We start from the raw sequence: 17564 nt of genomic DNA on the forward strand, positions 1-17564 counted from the left end.
GTGTGTGTGTGTGTGTGTGTGTGATAATTTTTATTTTTTTTAGCTACTGGTGGTTACCAGTAGGTACTTGTAGTTAGGAACTAGCTTCCGTAGGAATATAATTTTTCGTTTTTCTGATAACATTGGCACCATTTGATGAAGCTTCACAAAATGTTCTAAACTAGTTTGCCACTCACTTCAGCTGCTGTTTGCAAAGTTTCAGAAGGTTTAGTCAAGAGGGGGCTGAGAACAAGGGGGGAGGGTCCTGGAACACCTGTCCCCACGCAATTTCCCATAGGTATTGTAGACACGACTACAGCCCAAACTGCTGGACGGAATTACACCAAATTTGGCAGAAAGTTAGGTTTTGGTACAGAAAAAGGGATTTTTGCATTTTGGTGTAAATCTGTTCAGTAGCTTTGGAGTATATCTAGAGACACAGAGGGTCTGCGGATCAAACAGATCTCATGCGGAGATCTGATTGGCTGCCAACTCTTCGGCCAGAGCTAGCTAGTCTTAGCAGGTGGCAGTAATACAAACTGAGAAGAAGTCTGCACCGCTATTGTTTCTTTTCTTAATTAAGGACTGGTCATTCATGTTGAATTGTTTGTTTTGTATTTGTTAAATGTCATTTTGTTTGGTATTTATGATTCAATGAAATGTCTAATTATAATGTATGTCCTTCTCTTATGATATGAGTTAATATTTTGTATGTATGTTCTCTAACTAATGTTGAAAGTAATAAGTGAAATAAATACACTAAACCCTCTTTATGATTTAAAAGGGTGATCTTAAGATATTTTGAAAAATAATACGTCCACACGATTTTTTGTTTTCTTGCTTATCAGTGGCCCAGTTTGGACGTAAAGACAGGCCCAACCCCCTAGTGTTTAACAGGTTAAATAAACCCCTGAACAATATTGAAAATTTCTTTCGTCAACTTATTTGAGGAGTTAATCTGATTGGCAAAGAAAGTCCTAATGGACTTACTCTTTAAGGCATGACATTTTCTTAGCGCTGTTTTGTATATACACTTGGCTGCCGGACCGTAGTGTTTGCGCCACGCACGCTCCAACCTCTTGCAAAGACTCTTCTCCAACCGGAGCTCCTCCTTGAACCAAGGAGCTGAGGGTTTGCTCCTAGCAAGCTTCCTATTTTTAATTGGGGCAGTTTTATCCAGGGCTGAGGTGACCCACTGTTTAAAAGTTAGTGCATCCTGACCGGGGTCTCCCGTGAGAAGGGGGAAATTGGACTGTAACAGAAAGCCCATTGATTCAGTGGAAACCTTGCTCCGATTCCTCTTGACTTCCAAGGTGGTTCTTACCAGATCTTTGCGGTGAGACCCACAGATACAAAAAGTAATCAAGCAATGATCTGACCAGGTCAGAGAAAGCGGGTCCTCTACCTCTAATGCTTGATCATTGGTAAAAAGTAAATCTAGCATGTGGCCTGCCATATGTGTAGGTGCAGTTACCCTTTGCGTCAGATTCAACCCTTTTAGGGTATCTTCCAACTGCACTTCTAAGGGGCAGTTGGATTTGTCCATATGGACGTTGAAATCTCCAAGAACTGTCAAATTAGTGTATTTCAGTGAAAAAGCAGCAATAGTGTCAAGGAGTTTCAATAACTGGGCTACTGGGGCATTCAGGGGTCTATAGACCAATAGTCCTGTTATAGGGGAGGCTTTGCCAGGCTTAACACTCCACACAAAACTCAGGTCTTTGAAGAATTTCTGAGTAAAACCAGTCAATGTTAGCCTATGGAAGAAAAGTGCGTTATCAGCTTTTAGGTAAGTACTCGACTGTCAGAGTTAAGGTTCTGGACATAGACTCAGGGGTCTTCCAGGGTCAGGTAGGTACAGTTGGTACACCCTCAGCAGCACAGGGGCAGCCGGGTGCGGAGTTAGTTAGGCCCAATGTTATCCAATGAGAGGCAGGGGGCCTTCGGTTGGTGGCTGCTGGCAAGCAGGCCACGCGGCTGTGGGAGCTGGGCTCCTGGTCACTTGCTCAGGGCAAATGGGGAAGTAGGATAGGACACAGGTTGCACTGCCAGGGGCACTCAGGTGGCTGGGTGCAGGGTGCTTTTGAGCCGTCGGGCGCTCCGTGTTATTCAATGGAGATCTTGAAAAGGGAACAAAGGCTGCAGTCCCGGGGACGGTGGATCTTCTGGAGCGACCAACACCTCAAGGGGTAAGTTGGGATCTTGGAGGGTAGGTAGGCACCCCAGAGTTGGGCACAGGAGGCCGGGTGCAGGGATATCTTTGGACGTCGGGAAATCTTACCCTCTGCTGGTCGCGGTAGGAGGGGACCCTGGTTCTGAGTCTGCAGGCGTCTTCTAGGTCGTCGAGGAGGGTCCTTGGGCACTGGATTTCAGGTCCGAATCGCCGGGGGATGTCCTCAGGGTTTTTGTCCATTCGGGCACAGGCCGGGCTCGGTGGGTGCAGAGTGGGCTGAATTTGCGGTACCTGGCTGGCACCAGGGGTATTGCTGTTTGAGCAGAGCCACTGCTCGTGGGAGTCCTGGTCTCTAAGAGGGTCAAGGCAGGCAGGTCCTCCGGTGTTCTTGAGGTTGCTGTCCGCAGGAGACGCCGGGATTTAGCAGGAGCAGGTTCAAGGATCAACAGGTCTGTAGGACTGGGGCCAAGTCAGTTGGTGTTGTCCTCTTGTAAGCAGTTGCACAGCAGGTCTTCTTCTTCTTGGTCTTTTTTCTTGTTTTGAAATCTGGATCTGAGGAAGGAAGGTTCAAGCTGCCCCTAAATACTACATTTAGGGGTGTTACAGGTAGGGGAAGGGCAGGGACCAATAAGTCCCTGTCCTGGGGTGATTACACCACCTATCCTGTTCCTCTCCTGTGGGAGGGGGGCAGGAGCCTAACTCTATTGGGCAGGGCTCCCCATCCTCAAGATGGTTGGAGCCCAGAGTTGTGCTTCAGCTCGCCTCTCCCACCTGAGGGCTGGAGTTGGCACAGGCTAGCACACCCCAATTCCTCACGTAGGGTTTCCTGCCAGTCTTCCCGCCTGAGTGGGGGGCAGAACTGGTGGGGCAAGTGGTCTGGACAAGCTCACAGAGGCGGTATGCCTTTGAAGTTTCCCCCTGCCCATCCTGGGGGAGGTGCCCACACCACTGGCATAGGGCACCCAGCTAGAAGGGTGACTGATGTATGCCAGTGCAGTGGGTTTGTGGGCATGGCACACAGGGATGTGTGCCATGTCGACTCTTTGTTAAGGTCTGCACCAGGACGCTCAGTCTGCCAAGGCAGGTTGTGGGTGTCAGGGTGCATAGCCCCTAAGGGTAGCACAATAAGTGCTGCAGCTCTTAGGGGTCTTCTCTGGTCACAATGCCCTGGGTACCTAGGGTACCATTTACCAGGGGCTGACATGTGGCCAGAGATGCCAATTGGATTTCAGCTTCAATACAGCTTTAGGGAAGGAACACAGGCCCTGGGCACCTGATTGGCAGGAGCCCAGGGCACACTCAGTCAAAGCACATTAGCAATTCAGCAAAAAATGGGGGCATACCATGCAAGAAAGATGGCACTTTCTCACAGACCGCGAAAGTGACGCGGCTGCGAAAGTGATTGCGGGCGAGATGGGGGCCTGTGCTCGGAAGCGCGCGCGAGCGTGCGTAACTACAAGCTCCAGGCCGCCACAAGCAAAAGCGTGTGGTAGCATTTTCTGGAGCCACACACTAAAAGCCTCGCAGGGCAGCTAATGCGCTGGCTCAGAGATACCTAAAAATGGTAAGGGGAGGGAGCAGCAATAACCATAAGGGACAGTGTGAGGAGTGGTATGGTGAGAACAAAACCAGGGAGGTGCAGAGGAGAAGAGACGGGGCACCAAACCGGGGTAGAGGGACTACAGTCAGGCATTGAACCGACTAAGCATGTGGGATGAGTGATGGAGTGTCTATACGAGAGACATTGGCTTTGTCAATTTGTCTTAGCTATGCTGCATAGTTGGTATGTTTTCAGATTGCTTATGTGTGACATTTGAATGGTTTCAGTGCACTTATGAGTGAGATTGAAGTGCAGATGTGTGACATTTAAGAGGGATACTTTCTTGCGAGTAAATTCAGACACAGGCTGGGACTTCAATTTTGTGGCACTCTAATATAGAAGTCACTGTTCCCTATATTCCAGGACTCTTGTTTCTCTGTCCTTACACACACAACATCAATTATGAAGTGCTTAGGGGGCCTTTGGAGGCATATGCTTAGTCTGAACAGACATCACTCGTGAATCTATCCTATGCCATAATCACTGAGTACGCTTTCGATAACATTGAACATTTGTTGTAGACTTGTACAATAGTTTTTTTGCATGGTTCCTTGTTTTACTCCGTGCGTTTCCAGACCTGGCAATCCGTCTTTTGTTGTGAGTGTGCTCCACACAGTTTGCATTTTATTAAACACATTTATCCTCTTTCTGTGGGGAAGAACCCCTTGTATTTTTATCCCACAGAAAATAGTTAAAATAAAAGGTTGTCAGTACAATATAAACTGGAAGGGCAGCCTAATGGATTAATGCACATGACATGGTGAAGAGATGAGTGAACTCTGCTGATTAGGCCCAGATGCCTAATGGGTGCAATAAGCTTATTGATTTGCTTATGTAGTTTTGTAACCCGTTAGCAGTGTTACCTTGAGGTAACTTCCGAGCACTGGTAGCACAGTTTTAAAGGATCTCTATAAAACAGTTGACTACTGCTGTCTGTGCAGTGTCCGCACCTAAAGTTCTTCATTTGATTTAGCAGAGAGCCCTTATGTTGACTCTAGATTTCTTGATTTTTTTTTAAAGCGCCGGCAAGGGTACTCGGAGTGTTGCAGAGTTTGGATGTGTTCCCAGGCATCTTTCACTATGTTCAATACTCTGTTGCAACTGATTGAAAGCGAATGAGCATAGGTTTCTAGTATGATAACATAATACTGTTTACAAGATGCACAAATGAAGTTGACAATAATTATGGGCACCTATTAGTGGTTGGTGCTTTGTACCCTCAAATAATAATTGTGACCGTAGGTCCTAGCGTTCAAGAAGACATTAGCGGGAACAAATAGTCAACAGCTGCAAGTGTTTGCTGTCATTTTTTAGGTCTCGTCTGGCGACAGTCTCTTTCCGACAAAGCAACACTGGTTCTCTGCTCTAAGAGAATAACGAGCTTGTTCTGTCCCTGGTCGTACATGTGGTCCTCAAGTTCCCACTTCAAGTGGTCACCCGTGTGTTTGTTCTCTCGGAACCCTGCATACATATCCGCGCTGAGAATGACCAGCTCGGTTCCCTTCAGGTACGCCCCAAAATGAGGCACTAATCCTGTTTCTCTTTTAACCAGCCTAGTTTCTGCTGCATGTATATGACAGCGAGAATGAGACGGCTAGTGTGGTTTCTGGTAGTTTTGTTTCCTGCTCTCACAATCATGCAACCAGAAAGACGCTGGCACTCACAAAATACAAAAAGCTTTGAAAATGCAATAGGTCTCGCTTTTGATTAAGTTAAAGCCATTCGGTCTTTGCACATTTCCATTTGTGTCCCACAATCAGTTCAACAATATTGAGCCTAATAAACCAGTCAATGTCTTGGGCCTTGATAAGTCCTAGGCATACCGTAGAGTGTTCGTGTCCAGTGATATTTACATGTTTAGGTCTCCTTTTCCATCAGCCACAACTTTTCTCATCATTTGTAAAGGTGTCCTGGCAGAAAGAGGCCTGAGGCCATTGCTCTGTTTTTTCCGCACAACTTTCATTCCTGATAGGAATGGGTTAAAAGTGTCACTTTGTGGCTGAGATTGGAGAACAATTTGCCACTTTAAAAAATAAAAGCTCTATATTGGTGACCATTTCATTAAACTTGACAATTTGATTTGAGCCCAGAGTATACCCTTATATAATAGATCCAGTACCTTCCATATTGCTAGTGTCAACAACGGTATAAATGAACTAAATATAAGCCCCTTACTGCCAGCTCCTACTCAGATGCAGGGAGGCATTGCCTCTGGTGCTCTCTGTACACTTTTATTCAAGAAAAACAATAAAATGTCAGTGTTTTTTGTAGGTTCTGTAATTAATGTATCCTTTTTAGGTTGAGCCTGGGCAGTGCATGCGCTGCTCTACGAAGCATACTGTATTGAGATAGGGACTTGAAGGTCCGCCCACTCTCCACCCATATTTTTAATTGGCTTGTGTCATTGTCCAGTGTAAACTGTGGCTGTTTATTGGTCAAAAGGCTTAGTAGTCCCTCCTTGGTACCTCCTTGTCTCATTTTATAACCTCCCATTGCTACACCCTGTTACGCGTGTTGTTGCTTGGTAGGCTTTAATTACAGCCTCGAGCATTATTTTTTCAAATAGCTTTGTCCTACCTGCTGTTGGACATGCTCTCTCCTAACGTTTACATTTTTTATAGCACACATTTGCAATGCAATAATTCTTGCACTTGCAAGAGTTTAAACTATTGGCATTGTAAATGACAATGCCTTTTATTTGTTTTAAAAACAACACACACATAAAAGGCATTGTCATTTACTTTTTTTTTAAAGCTCTTTATTGATTTTAATAACCAAGAGTATACAGCGTATAAAGACATAAGAAGGCATCATATTACCACCCGCTCCCACCCACACCACCCTGGCTGGTCCTTTGTGAAGCAAAAAAGAAAGAAAAAAAGAGTAAAGGTATACATTCGTACACTGGCAGGAAGAAGGGATGGCAAAAAAAAAGAAAAAAAATGGGAAATTAAAAGAAAAAATTAAGAGAAAAAGCGCTATCCAGAAATGAGGAGAAAGAGTAACTTTGCCTGTGCTAAAGCTGTAGTTGGGCCATACACAATATACATATACTTTATCACCCAATCCTATCAGCTTTGCTGTCTTCAGACCATCTGATCAGAGGTGCCCAAATGGCTCTGGCTCTCTGCCCCTTCTTGCATATACTGCAGTCTCTAACCTGAAGACCGCCAAAAATCTCCCCAGCCATTGTTGTCCCGTAGGAGGAAGATGGTAAAGCTAATAGGTGGCTAAGCAGAGTCAAAATACTATCATAGCAATAAAAAGAAAGGTCTGAACCCGAACTGGTAGTCGAAAACTGCTCACTCCCAATACTATCAACTGTGATGTCATCTCTATTTGCTCTCCCAGTTGGGATTCCAGAATGGTTCCAACCTCCATTTTAATTAAATCTAGATTGGGGCAGGATGCCAACATATGTACAATGTCTGCTGCTGGAAAGCTGCAACATGGACATGTTGTTCCCGCACCTCCTCCCCATTTCTGACTTCGTCAGAAACGGTCGCTCCCCACTGCCCCTGGTCTCTCGTGGTTGTCGCTGTGCTGCTCTGCTGCCTGGCTATCGCTGTGCTGCTCTGCTGCCTGGGTATCGTTGCGCTGCTCTGCTGCCCTGAATTTGTTGTACTGTACTGTGCCTGATCGCATTGCTTGACTATTTTCCAACCGGTTCCGGTTTCGCTTCTGCCGCCATTTTTGTTGTTGTTGTGCCTCGGAGCCCGCCCTCTCCACCCCGCTCCCGCCTCCCAGCTGTTCCTCCCTCGCCCCTCCCCCCTCCACTATCTACATATGACAGACACCTTTACGTGCAGCGTTCACGCGCAGCGGACGCGCCCCATGCGCACCGAAGGTGCGCCAAAGGTAAGCCCGTCTACGCCCGTCCGCGCCTAGCCCGCGCCCAGCGCCAGACCCCCTGGCCCTCGCAAAACCCACTCCACTCACTTAACTTATGACGCTGCTACTCTCCTTGCCCTTAACCCAGGACACACCCCACAATGCTGCGTAGCTACCCCAAGACACACCCACGGACCATTTGCCTGCCACTCCAGCAAGTTCGCCTGCATCAGGACCCATGCCAAATCCTCCCCCTCCAAACACAACTCCGACTCTAATCACCTGAAGTGTATCCTGCTGAACACCCGATCGATCCACAAACATGCCACTGAACTCTGGGACCTACTCGACACTACATCACCGGACGTCGCCTTCCTTACAGAAACCTGGATGAACGCCTCATCAGCACCCGACATCGCCATAGCCATCCCGGACACCTACAAGATCATCCGAAAAGACCGCACCAACCAAACAGGAGGAGGCATCGCCATCGCCCATAAGAACACCATCCGAATCATGACCAGCTCCGACGACAACCTCGCGACCGCCGAACACCTTCACTTCCAGATCCACACCGACCCCAGGTCCACACTTAGAGGCACCCTCATCTACAGACCACCAGGAACCCGCACACAATTCAATGAAGACATCACTGACTTCATCAGTTCACATGCCCTCATCTCCGAGAACTACATTCTACTGGGAGACCTCAACTTCCACTTGGAAAAGAATAACGACAGCAACACCACCACCCTTCTGGACAACATGGCCAATCTCGGACTCAAACAACTTGTTGACACCCCCACCCACTTAGCCGGACACACGCTCGACCCTATCTTCACCTCCAGCAAACACATCTCCTTCGATCACACCACAGCTCTCCACTGGACGGACCACAGCTGCGTTCACTTCAGCTACAAAAAGACCACGACCCACATCCCACCACAACCTATTCCTCGAAGAAACTGGAACAAAATCACCACCGGCCAACTCTTCACATCGCTTAACCAAAACCCCCCCGCCATATCATCGGACCCAAACCAAGCTGCCACCAAACTCACACGATGGATCACCCACAGCGCTGACGAATTAGCACCCTTGAAAAACCACCAGATCAAACAAGGTAGCAAAAAGGCCCCCTGGTTCAACGACGAACTTAAGAAATCCAAGAAGTTATGTCGTACCCTCGAGAAAACCTGGAGAAAAAACCCAACAACTAACAACCTGACCACCTTCAAGGACGCCACCCGCAAACACCACCAATTGATCCGATCCACCAAGAAATCAGCATTCAAGGATCGACTCGACAACAACGCCCAAAACAGCAAGGAACTATTCAACATCGTCAAAGAATTTACCAACCCCACCACCGGCACCAACGACATCACTCCCTCCCAAGACCTCTGCGACTCTCTATCCTCTTTCTTCCGCAACAAAATCGCCGACATTCATAACAGCTTTGAAAACCTGTCCGAAGAACAACCCACTCCACCCAGCTCCGAACCAAAACAGCACTCTCATAACCTTTGCGCCTGGAACCCAATCACTACTGAAGACACCATCCGTCTGATGAACTCCATCCACTCAGGCTCACCAACGGACCCATGCCCCCACCACATCTTCAACAAAGCAGACTCCATCATCGCACCCCATCTCCGCGATGTCATCAACTGCTCCTTCAACTCCGCTACCTTCCCAGAAAGCTGGAAACATGCCGAACTCAGTGCCCTTCTGAAGAAACCCACAGCGGACCCCTCTGAACTTAAGAACTACCGCCCCATCTCACTCCTCCCCTTCCCGGCCAAAGTCATCGAGAAAGCCGTCAATAGCCAGCTCGCTGCCTTCCTTGAATCCAACAATTCACTCGACCCCTCACAGTCCGGCTTTCGAGCCAAACACAGCACCGAAACCGCCCTCATCGCTGCTACGGATGACATCCGAACTCTACTGGACAACGGAGAATCAGTTGCCCTCATCCTACTTGACCTCTCCACCGCCTTCGACACAGTCTGTCATAACACCCTCATACAACGCCTCAGCAACGTCGGAATACAAGGAAAAGCGTTGGACTGGATCATCTCGTTCCTCGCCGGAAGAACACAGAGAGTCCGCCTCCCCGCATTCAAATCAGAGGCCACCGAAGTCATCTGCGGCGTACCACAAGGATCATCACTCAGTCCCACCCTCTTCAACGTGTACATGAGTCCCCATCGCGCGACAACACGACCTCAACATCATCTCCTACGCTGACGACACCAGCTAATCCTCTCCCTCACCAAAGACCCCAACACCGCCAAAACCAATCTACACGAAGGAATGAAAGAAGTAGCCGAATGGATGAAGAACAGTCGTTTAAAACTAAACTCGGACAAAACGGAAGTCCTCATCTTAAGATCGTCCTCCTCTGCATGGGACGACTCGTGGTGGCCACCGGCTCTGGGCACAGCACCCATACCTACATATCGCGCACGGAACCTTGGCTTCATCCTAGACTCCTCCCTCTCGATGACCAGACAAGTCAACGCCGTTTCATCATCATGCTTCAACATCCTACGCATGCTCAAAAAAATCTTCCGCTGGATCCCCACCGAAACAAGAAAAACAGTCACCCACACACTAGTCACTAGCCGACTAGATTACGGAAACACCCTTTACGCCGGAACCACAGCCAAACTACAGAAAAAACTCCAACGCATCCAAAATGCCTCAGCCAGACTCATACTGGACATCCCCCCTCAAGTCCACATTTCCGGTCACCTGAAAGATCTCCACTGGCTTCCCGTCAACAAGAGAGTAACGTTCCGTCTCCTCACCCACGCACACAAGGCCCTCTACGACCTAGGACCCGAATACCTCAACAAACGTCTGTCCTTCTACACACCCACCCGCCAACTTCGTTCATCCAATCAAGCCCTCGCTGCAATTCCGCGCATCAATAGATCCACCATGGGAGGAAGATCTTTCTCCTACTTAGCGGCCAAAACCTGGAATTCTCTCCCCACTCGCCTCCGCCTTACACAGAACCACCTCTCCTTTAGAAAGCAGCTAAAAACCTGGCTATTCGATAAGTAATGCACCCACCCTCCCCAAGCGCCTTGAGACCCTCTGGGTGAGTAGTGCGCTATACAAATTACTGAACTTGAACTATTTAGAGATATTCTCCAGTGTTATATAAAGATTAAACCAGGTCTTGAAACATTGCAATTGGAGGTTGGTAGCAATACAAGAAGTTTGGGCCATATTGAATGCATCTTCTACCTCCCCTGCTTCAACCTGTAGCCGCTCTTGCCAACGTTCACAGTGTTTGTGTAAATCATCAATCATCAACTCATTTAGTTTTTTATAGACCCCACCTAGTGTAACTGATTCTTTAAGCTGCATCTCAACCAGCATCAACCGGGCAAAACCACTGCTGCCCCCAGATTTTCTCCCTAAGAAATCTCTTATTTGGAGATATTTAAAGAATTGACTCTTATTGACCCCAAAATTTTCCTTAATCCTGTCAAAGGAAATCACCCCAGTATCATCCATAATGTTCCCAGCCATCTTAACACCTTTATCATGCGATATTTTCATAAAGCCGTCATTAAAAATACTAGGGAACGATTTATTACCAACCCCTAGCCCCTGACCCCAACAGTAAATCAAAGATTGATGCGGGAGCCGCCTCCTGCCCTTGATCGAGTTCCCCCCTAACTAGGCTTCCTATTTTTAATAATATGGCCGCCCAGTGGTATAACTGAAGATTAGGGACCGCCCATCCTCCCCTGTCCCTAGGTAACGTCAATAATCTTTGCGCTCTCCGGGGTAGGTGATTGGACCAGAGAAATTTAGTAAACAACTGGTTCATAGTTTTTTTTTTCAAAACACTTTTTATTAGTCTGCACAAATATAAATTCTACGCCCTGGTCACCGGGTTCTGTTGCAAACATCAATGAAGCAGGCACAGCAATGTCAGACATTTTTATATAATACATACACCCCCCCACCCCCAGTACCCCCCACTCCCCCCCGGTTGCGCTGCTACCATGTACCAGTTTACTGAGACCAATAAGAGAAATAATGATCACATACCAAAACCGTCGGAGCACTACCAACGTGCTCCAGCACTCCCTAGTGATTAAAATGTCAGAGTGGAGTCGTTTTCCGGGTGGGGGGGGTCAAGGTCCAACCCCCTGTAGTCCGCCCACCTTTCCCAAATCCGAAAGTGCTTACGGGGGCACCCCCTGGCTAGCCCCATACAGAAGTCTATGCAGTTCCTCCCGGCGGCCAGAGGCGCCTTCCAAGCTCTTGCTATGGTGACGTTTATATCGATTGCCTCCAACCCCCTCCATAACATGCAACAAAGCCAATTTCGGTTCCCTGGACAGTTCCCATGCCAGTACTTCTGATAAACATCGAAAGACCCCGGTCCAGACCCTATGCAGTACCGGACAATCCCATGTTGTGTGCAAGAGCGTGCCTACCTCAGAGCCACATCGCGGGCCTCCAGTGGGCTAGTCTGGAAGGGTGTCTATGTCAATCAGGTATGGTGTCAGTGCATGTCGGAGTTGGAGAAAGCGAAAGAATTGAGAGCGAGGCATCCCAAAGTCGTTCTGCAGATCTTGGAATGACTTCAAGGTATCGCCTGACATCACATCCCCCAAGGTGGAGATTCCTGTGGCATCCCACCCGCCAAAACCCCTGAGGGTCAGCAATTGGGGCAAGCGACCATTGTGCCACAGGGTGGTCTCCCCAGTAAGGATGTTCCACCATCCCATCCTGCGCAGCGCCTGCCGCCAGACGGAGAAGACCACTTGCGTGGCGGATGAAAGATTCCGCCGAAGTGGTGCCGAGTACAGAAGGACATGAATGGATGACGAATCCATCAGGTGGCGCTCAACAGCATATGCTGGATCCCCCCTGTCCCCGTACCACCAATCATTGAGGATCAGAAGATGCGGAGCTTGATAGTATGAGAGTATATCAGATGTGGCGAGGCCCCGCACGTACGTGGATCTAAAGCATGTCCGTAGCGCAACCCTGACTGTCCCACCCTCCTACAGGAATCCGCCTAGTGCCGAATTAACCTGTTGAAACCAGCGAGGCAGAATGGGGTAGGGATGATTCTGTAGTTGATGCACAAGTCGTGGGAGCGCCACCATTTTGAAGATGGCCGACCTCCCAAATATGGACAGTGGCATGCGGCCCCATGTCTTCATATCCTCCCGCGTGCGATCCCACAGCGGGGCAAGGTTACGAGCGCGGGAGATACCTGCATCCTCTGACAGAAAGACTCCCAAGTACTTCATTCCTCCTGGGGCCAACTGTAAGCCCGCTGGCCGCCCGCCGCCCAGGACCTACAAGGTTGATTTTCCCGGGTTCACATAGAGGCCTGAAGACTCCCCGAAGATCTGAATAATGCGCAGCAGCCCTGGCCCTGATCGATCAAGGTCTGTTAAGAAGAACAATACGTCGTCAGCATATAATGCTATCTTGTCCGTAAGGCCCGGGGACCAGCGAAAACCCTTGAGTTGGGCGTCGATATGCACCCACGCGGCTAAAGGGTCCATGGCCAGCGCAAACAGGTATGGGGAGAGGGGACTCCCCTGTCGCGTACCCCTCTGAACCGGAAATGGCCGGGACACAGCCCCCCCAACTTGCACAGAGGCCCTGAGACCGGGGTACAACAGCTGCACGTAGGCCAGAAAACGAGGACCTAAGTTAAGGCAGCGCAGCAGGGCAAACAGGTAGATCCAATTTAGGGAATCAAAAGCACGGTCCATATCTGCCAGGAACAAGGCAGCCCGCTCGTCCAGATGTCTCCAGGCCGAGACCGCCACCTGGGCGCTCCTAATATTATGTCGGGTGGCCCTCCGGGGCATAAAGCCCGCCTGATCAGGGTGGACCAGGTCCGTAATATGGGGCTTAATCCTATTGGCTAGGGCCTTGGCCATGACCTTGGCCTCCGTATTAATCAGCGATATCGGGCGGTAGGATGCGTGGTTCTCTGGAGGCCGTCCCGGCTTCCGGAAGACCACCACCTCGGCGTGTCTCCAGTCCGGCGGAGCACCCCACTCTCTCGCGCTTCCTCAATCACTGGGCGCAGGCATGGGCCCAGCTGCACATGGAACAGTTTAAAGAATTTGCATGGAAACCCGTTGGGGCCCGGCGCCTTGCCCGGGTTGTGCTCGCCTAAGGCAGAGCCCAGTTCCTCGTCCGTGAAAGGCCTGTCCAACAGGTCTCGCACCTCATCCGAAACCGGGCACGGGGGGAAGGTCGTCAATGAATCGCTGAACAGTCTCAGCCCGTAGGCATTCCAGGGGCGCGTACAGTCCCTCAAAGAATGTCGCGAAGCTCCCTGAGATATCAGACGGCTCTGAGATCGGTGAACCCGCCGGGTCCAACAGCTGGGGCATCGGCTGGGCATGGAGAGTGCCCTGACACAGGCGGTGTAGCATCTTACAGGACTTGTCCCCCCATTCGTACACCCGACTACGAGTGGCAAGCCAGGCCTGCCTCGCCTCCTCGAGTAAGACCGCCGTGTATTGCTGCTGAGCTAGGACTAGCCTCCGCCCTACCAATCTACCACTCTCCTCCCTACATCTGCACTCCAGTGTTTCCAGCTCCGCCTCACGCCTCACCAGATCCCACCGCCTCTCCGCCCGTGCCGCCACACCCCAGGATATATCTACCCCGCGTAGGGTAGGTTTGAGGGCCTCCCAGAGTGTCGTCTGTGAATCCACTGAGTTATGATTGGTGGTCAGATAGTTGTCAATTTCCAGAGACATATGGTCTCTATAGGGAGCCTGTAATAGCTGCCATCCAGACATGCGCCAACGAAATGGAAGCCCAGACGGGCCTACTCTAAAGGTAAGAGCCACCGGTGAGTGATCCGACAGGGCTCTCGGCAGGATATCAGAGGCAACGATCTTTTGCACCAGACCCCTAGTGACGAACAAATAATCCAATCTGGTGAACGAACCATGTACTGAGGAGAAATATGTGTATTCTCGGCTCGCGCCGTGCCTAAACCTCCAGACATCAGTCCAGTCCAAACCCGTGGCGAGGGCCCGGAGTTTGGTGGGGGGTCCTTCCACATCTACATCCGCGTCAGTCGTCCCCCTCCGCCATCGAACCAGGCGCATGTCTTTACATCGTTCCAGTCGCCCCCAACCACGGCCAGTGTGTCGGGCATACCACTCCAAAGGGACATAACCTTCTCCACCAGAGGCCACTGTAGTGGCGGCGGGGCGTAGACGCTGCCAAAGGTCACCCTATCTCCCCCGCCCCTCCCCTGGACGAAAATGTACCTACCCTGCGGGTCAGACCAACTCTGCTCATGTGTAAAGGAGATCCTCTGATGTATGAGGACTGCAACCCCCCCGGGAGCCCCTTGTAAAGCCTGCATTGAAAACGTGTGAGAACCCAAAGCGTTGGAGGCAAAGCGCTTTCGTCCCCAGTAGGTGGGTCTCCTGAAGCATTAAGACATCAGCCCCGGCTCTCTTGACATAGCGGAGCACCGCACCCGCTTCATCTTGTCTAAAACCCCCTGCACATTCCAACTCACAATGCACACGGTGCCTGGAGCTACCCGCCCCTCACTCTGAACAGGTGACATTCGACAATAGCACTATATGAGCCACTAAGGCCCCAACGGTCTAGCATGCATACAACCCAAGATACAGACAGCAGCAGATTAAGCGCAACCCCCACCCCCCATCCCAACTCAACCACCAACTCCCACCCCCCCACCCGCACCCCCCAACTTGGAAGCACCCGTCGCGGTCGGATCGCGGCCTGGTCCCCAACGGGGAACCGAGAACCACCCACTCGCATGGATCACCAGAACACACCCCATAACTAGGACGTAACCCGTCTGCCCTCCATACAACTCCCCCCCCCGCCCAACCCCCCTACTGCCTTACCCAGCAATCAAGTTCACCATAAGTCAGCAGTATCAAAACTTCAGTTCAGCTTGTCCCAGGACTTCGGCCCAAAGTGTCTCCATCCTATCCCACATCTCAGCCTATCAAGTGTACCTTACATCAGTCATGCAACATGTCCAGAATCAAGGGTCCGTCTGAGGTAGGTCAGGAGCGTCCTTCTTGTTGTTCGCTGCCGCACCCCCAGATTTGGAGCGCTTCCGCGACCTGGACCTCCAATTGCTCCGGCTGCGGGATTGACGGTGGGTCCGCCCCTGTGGCCCACTCGACGAAGAGTCCGAGGCCCGGCGGTGTATGCACCCTAATTTTCACTGTTTCATCAGTCCAGTGGAACACTTACTCCGGGGTATCAAAGAACAGAGTACGGGACTGGTAAACTACTCGCAGGCGGGCCGGGTACAGTAACCATATGGAAGTTTAAGATCCCACAGTCGTGCCTTCGCCGCTGTGAATGACTGCCTCTGCTACTGGACAAGCCTAGTATAGTCCGGAAAGATAAGGATTTTGTGGTTGTCATACATGAGTGGTCCCTTCTCCTGTGCCTGACGTAGGATAGTGTCCCTATCATGGTAGTTCAACAATTTGGCGATCACCGCCCGAGGACGGGACCCCACCGGCGGCTTCTGTGTAAGGGCCCTGTGCGCCCGCTCCACCACGAAACATCTGGAAAGGGAGTCGGGCGGGAGCCAGCTCTCTAGTCACTGAGTCAGAAACTTCTGCATTCCGCCCTTCTCGCAGCCCTCCAGGAACCCCACGAACCTCAGGTTGTTCCGCCGGGCCCGTCCTTCCGCGTCCTCCACCCTGAGCGCCAAGCCCCTCTGCAGTCCCTCCATGCTGGCCACCTTTTTCTTTAGGATCGCCATGTCATCTTCCACTCCAGTTATCCTCGTTTCGGCCTCCGTGATGCGGGCCACAGCGTTCCGTAGATCTTGGAGCAGCAGCGTGACATCTGCCCCCACAGCCCCGATTTTCCAATCCAGCATATCTCGCGACTGGGTGATCGCCGCTATAAGCTCTGCATTGTCCGGCCCTGATGCTTGCTGACTTCCGGCGGCCCCGGCGCCGCCAGGCGGTCCCGTGAATTTATCTATCGGACCCTGCTTCGAGGCTCCACCACCACGTCCGCCTCTGGTCATGGCGGACCACGTCGGGAATATCTACCCAAGGTCTGCTAGGGTCAGGTACGTAAGTCGTCGGGAATCTTCGTCGACGTCCACTCCCTTCCAGTACTCCGCAATTCCCGGAGTGGCCCTGCTCACTCCCGCTTACCGGATCTCACCCCAGCCTTGACCACCGTGGACTTAATGGCGGTTGCATTGTTTTCACTTGGGCAGAAGCACCAGAAGGTCCAATCTTGGAGGCCGTTTGCCCCTCGATGTCACCACTCCTGAGTCCACACCAATGGCTCCTCACTCGCCCTCCACGAGCGCGCGAGCCTGCAGCCAGCCAAGCGAGCCTCTGTCCAGACCACAGGTCACCCCGGTCTCGCCGCAGTGTAGCAGATGTAGATATGTCCTGGGGTCACCGTCAGGCACCTCCAATCCTGCCCGGCAACTTTGGGCTACAGGCCACTCCTCCACCACGGCACGCCCGTGGGATCAGCAGCCCAATGCCACCGCAAGGACCCTTAGGTGAAGCCCAAACAGAAACGGTGCACAGGTCAGGCACGCCCAGACTGCAGTGCCGGCGCCGCCAGGCTCTATCTCCCTGCCGAGGGCCAGCGACTAGGCCCCACGCCTCCGGGGCCTCCCGGCGGGCTTATCCCACGGTGAAGTGTCCCTGGCGTCCGCTTAGGATTGCGAGCAGGGCCGGACCTCCCCGCACCTCCGGGTCCCGCCTCCGAGGGCGAAGCCAACGATATGGTCCCAAACCCGGGGAGCACCAAAATCGCGGCGCCAAACCAGGCCACAAAACACTCGCTTCGCCTCCGGCATCCAGGGCCCCCGGGCTGCTGAAAATGCCCTCCGAGGGTGCCCGGCAGGTTCCCCAAACTCGACCGCACTTTTGGCAGCAGTAGGAGGCGGGGTACTGGATATTTCTGCGGATGATGATCGGG

The 17564-nt window shown here is 51.3% G+C and overlaps 1 protein-coding gene across 2 annotated transcripts in view; it reads left to right on the forward strand.

Annotated features, from left to right (window-relative positions):
- Nucleotides 1-17564, forward strand: part of CCM2 (CCM2 scaffold protein) — a 399736-nt gene that overhangs the window by 259942 nt on the left and 122230 nt on the right. The window lies entirely within an intron of this gene.

Source organism: Lissotriton vulgaris, chromosome 10 (genome assembly GCF_964263255.1).
Source record: "Lissotriton vulgaris chromosome 10, aLisVul1.2, whole genome shotgun sequence".
NCBI lineage: Eukaryota > Metazoa > Chordata > Amphibia > Caudata > Salamandridae > Lissotriton > Lissotriton vulgaris.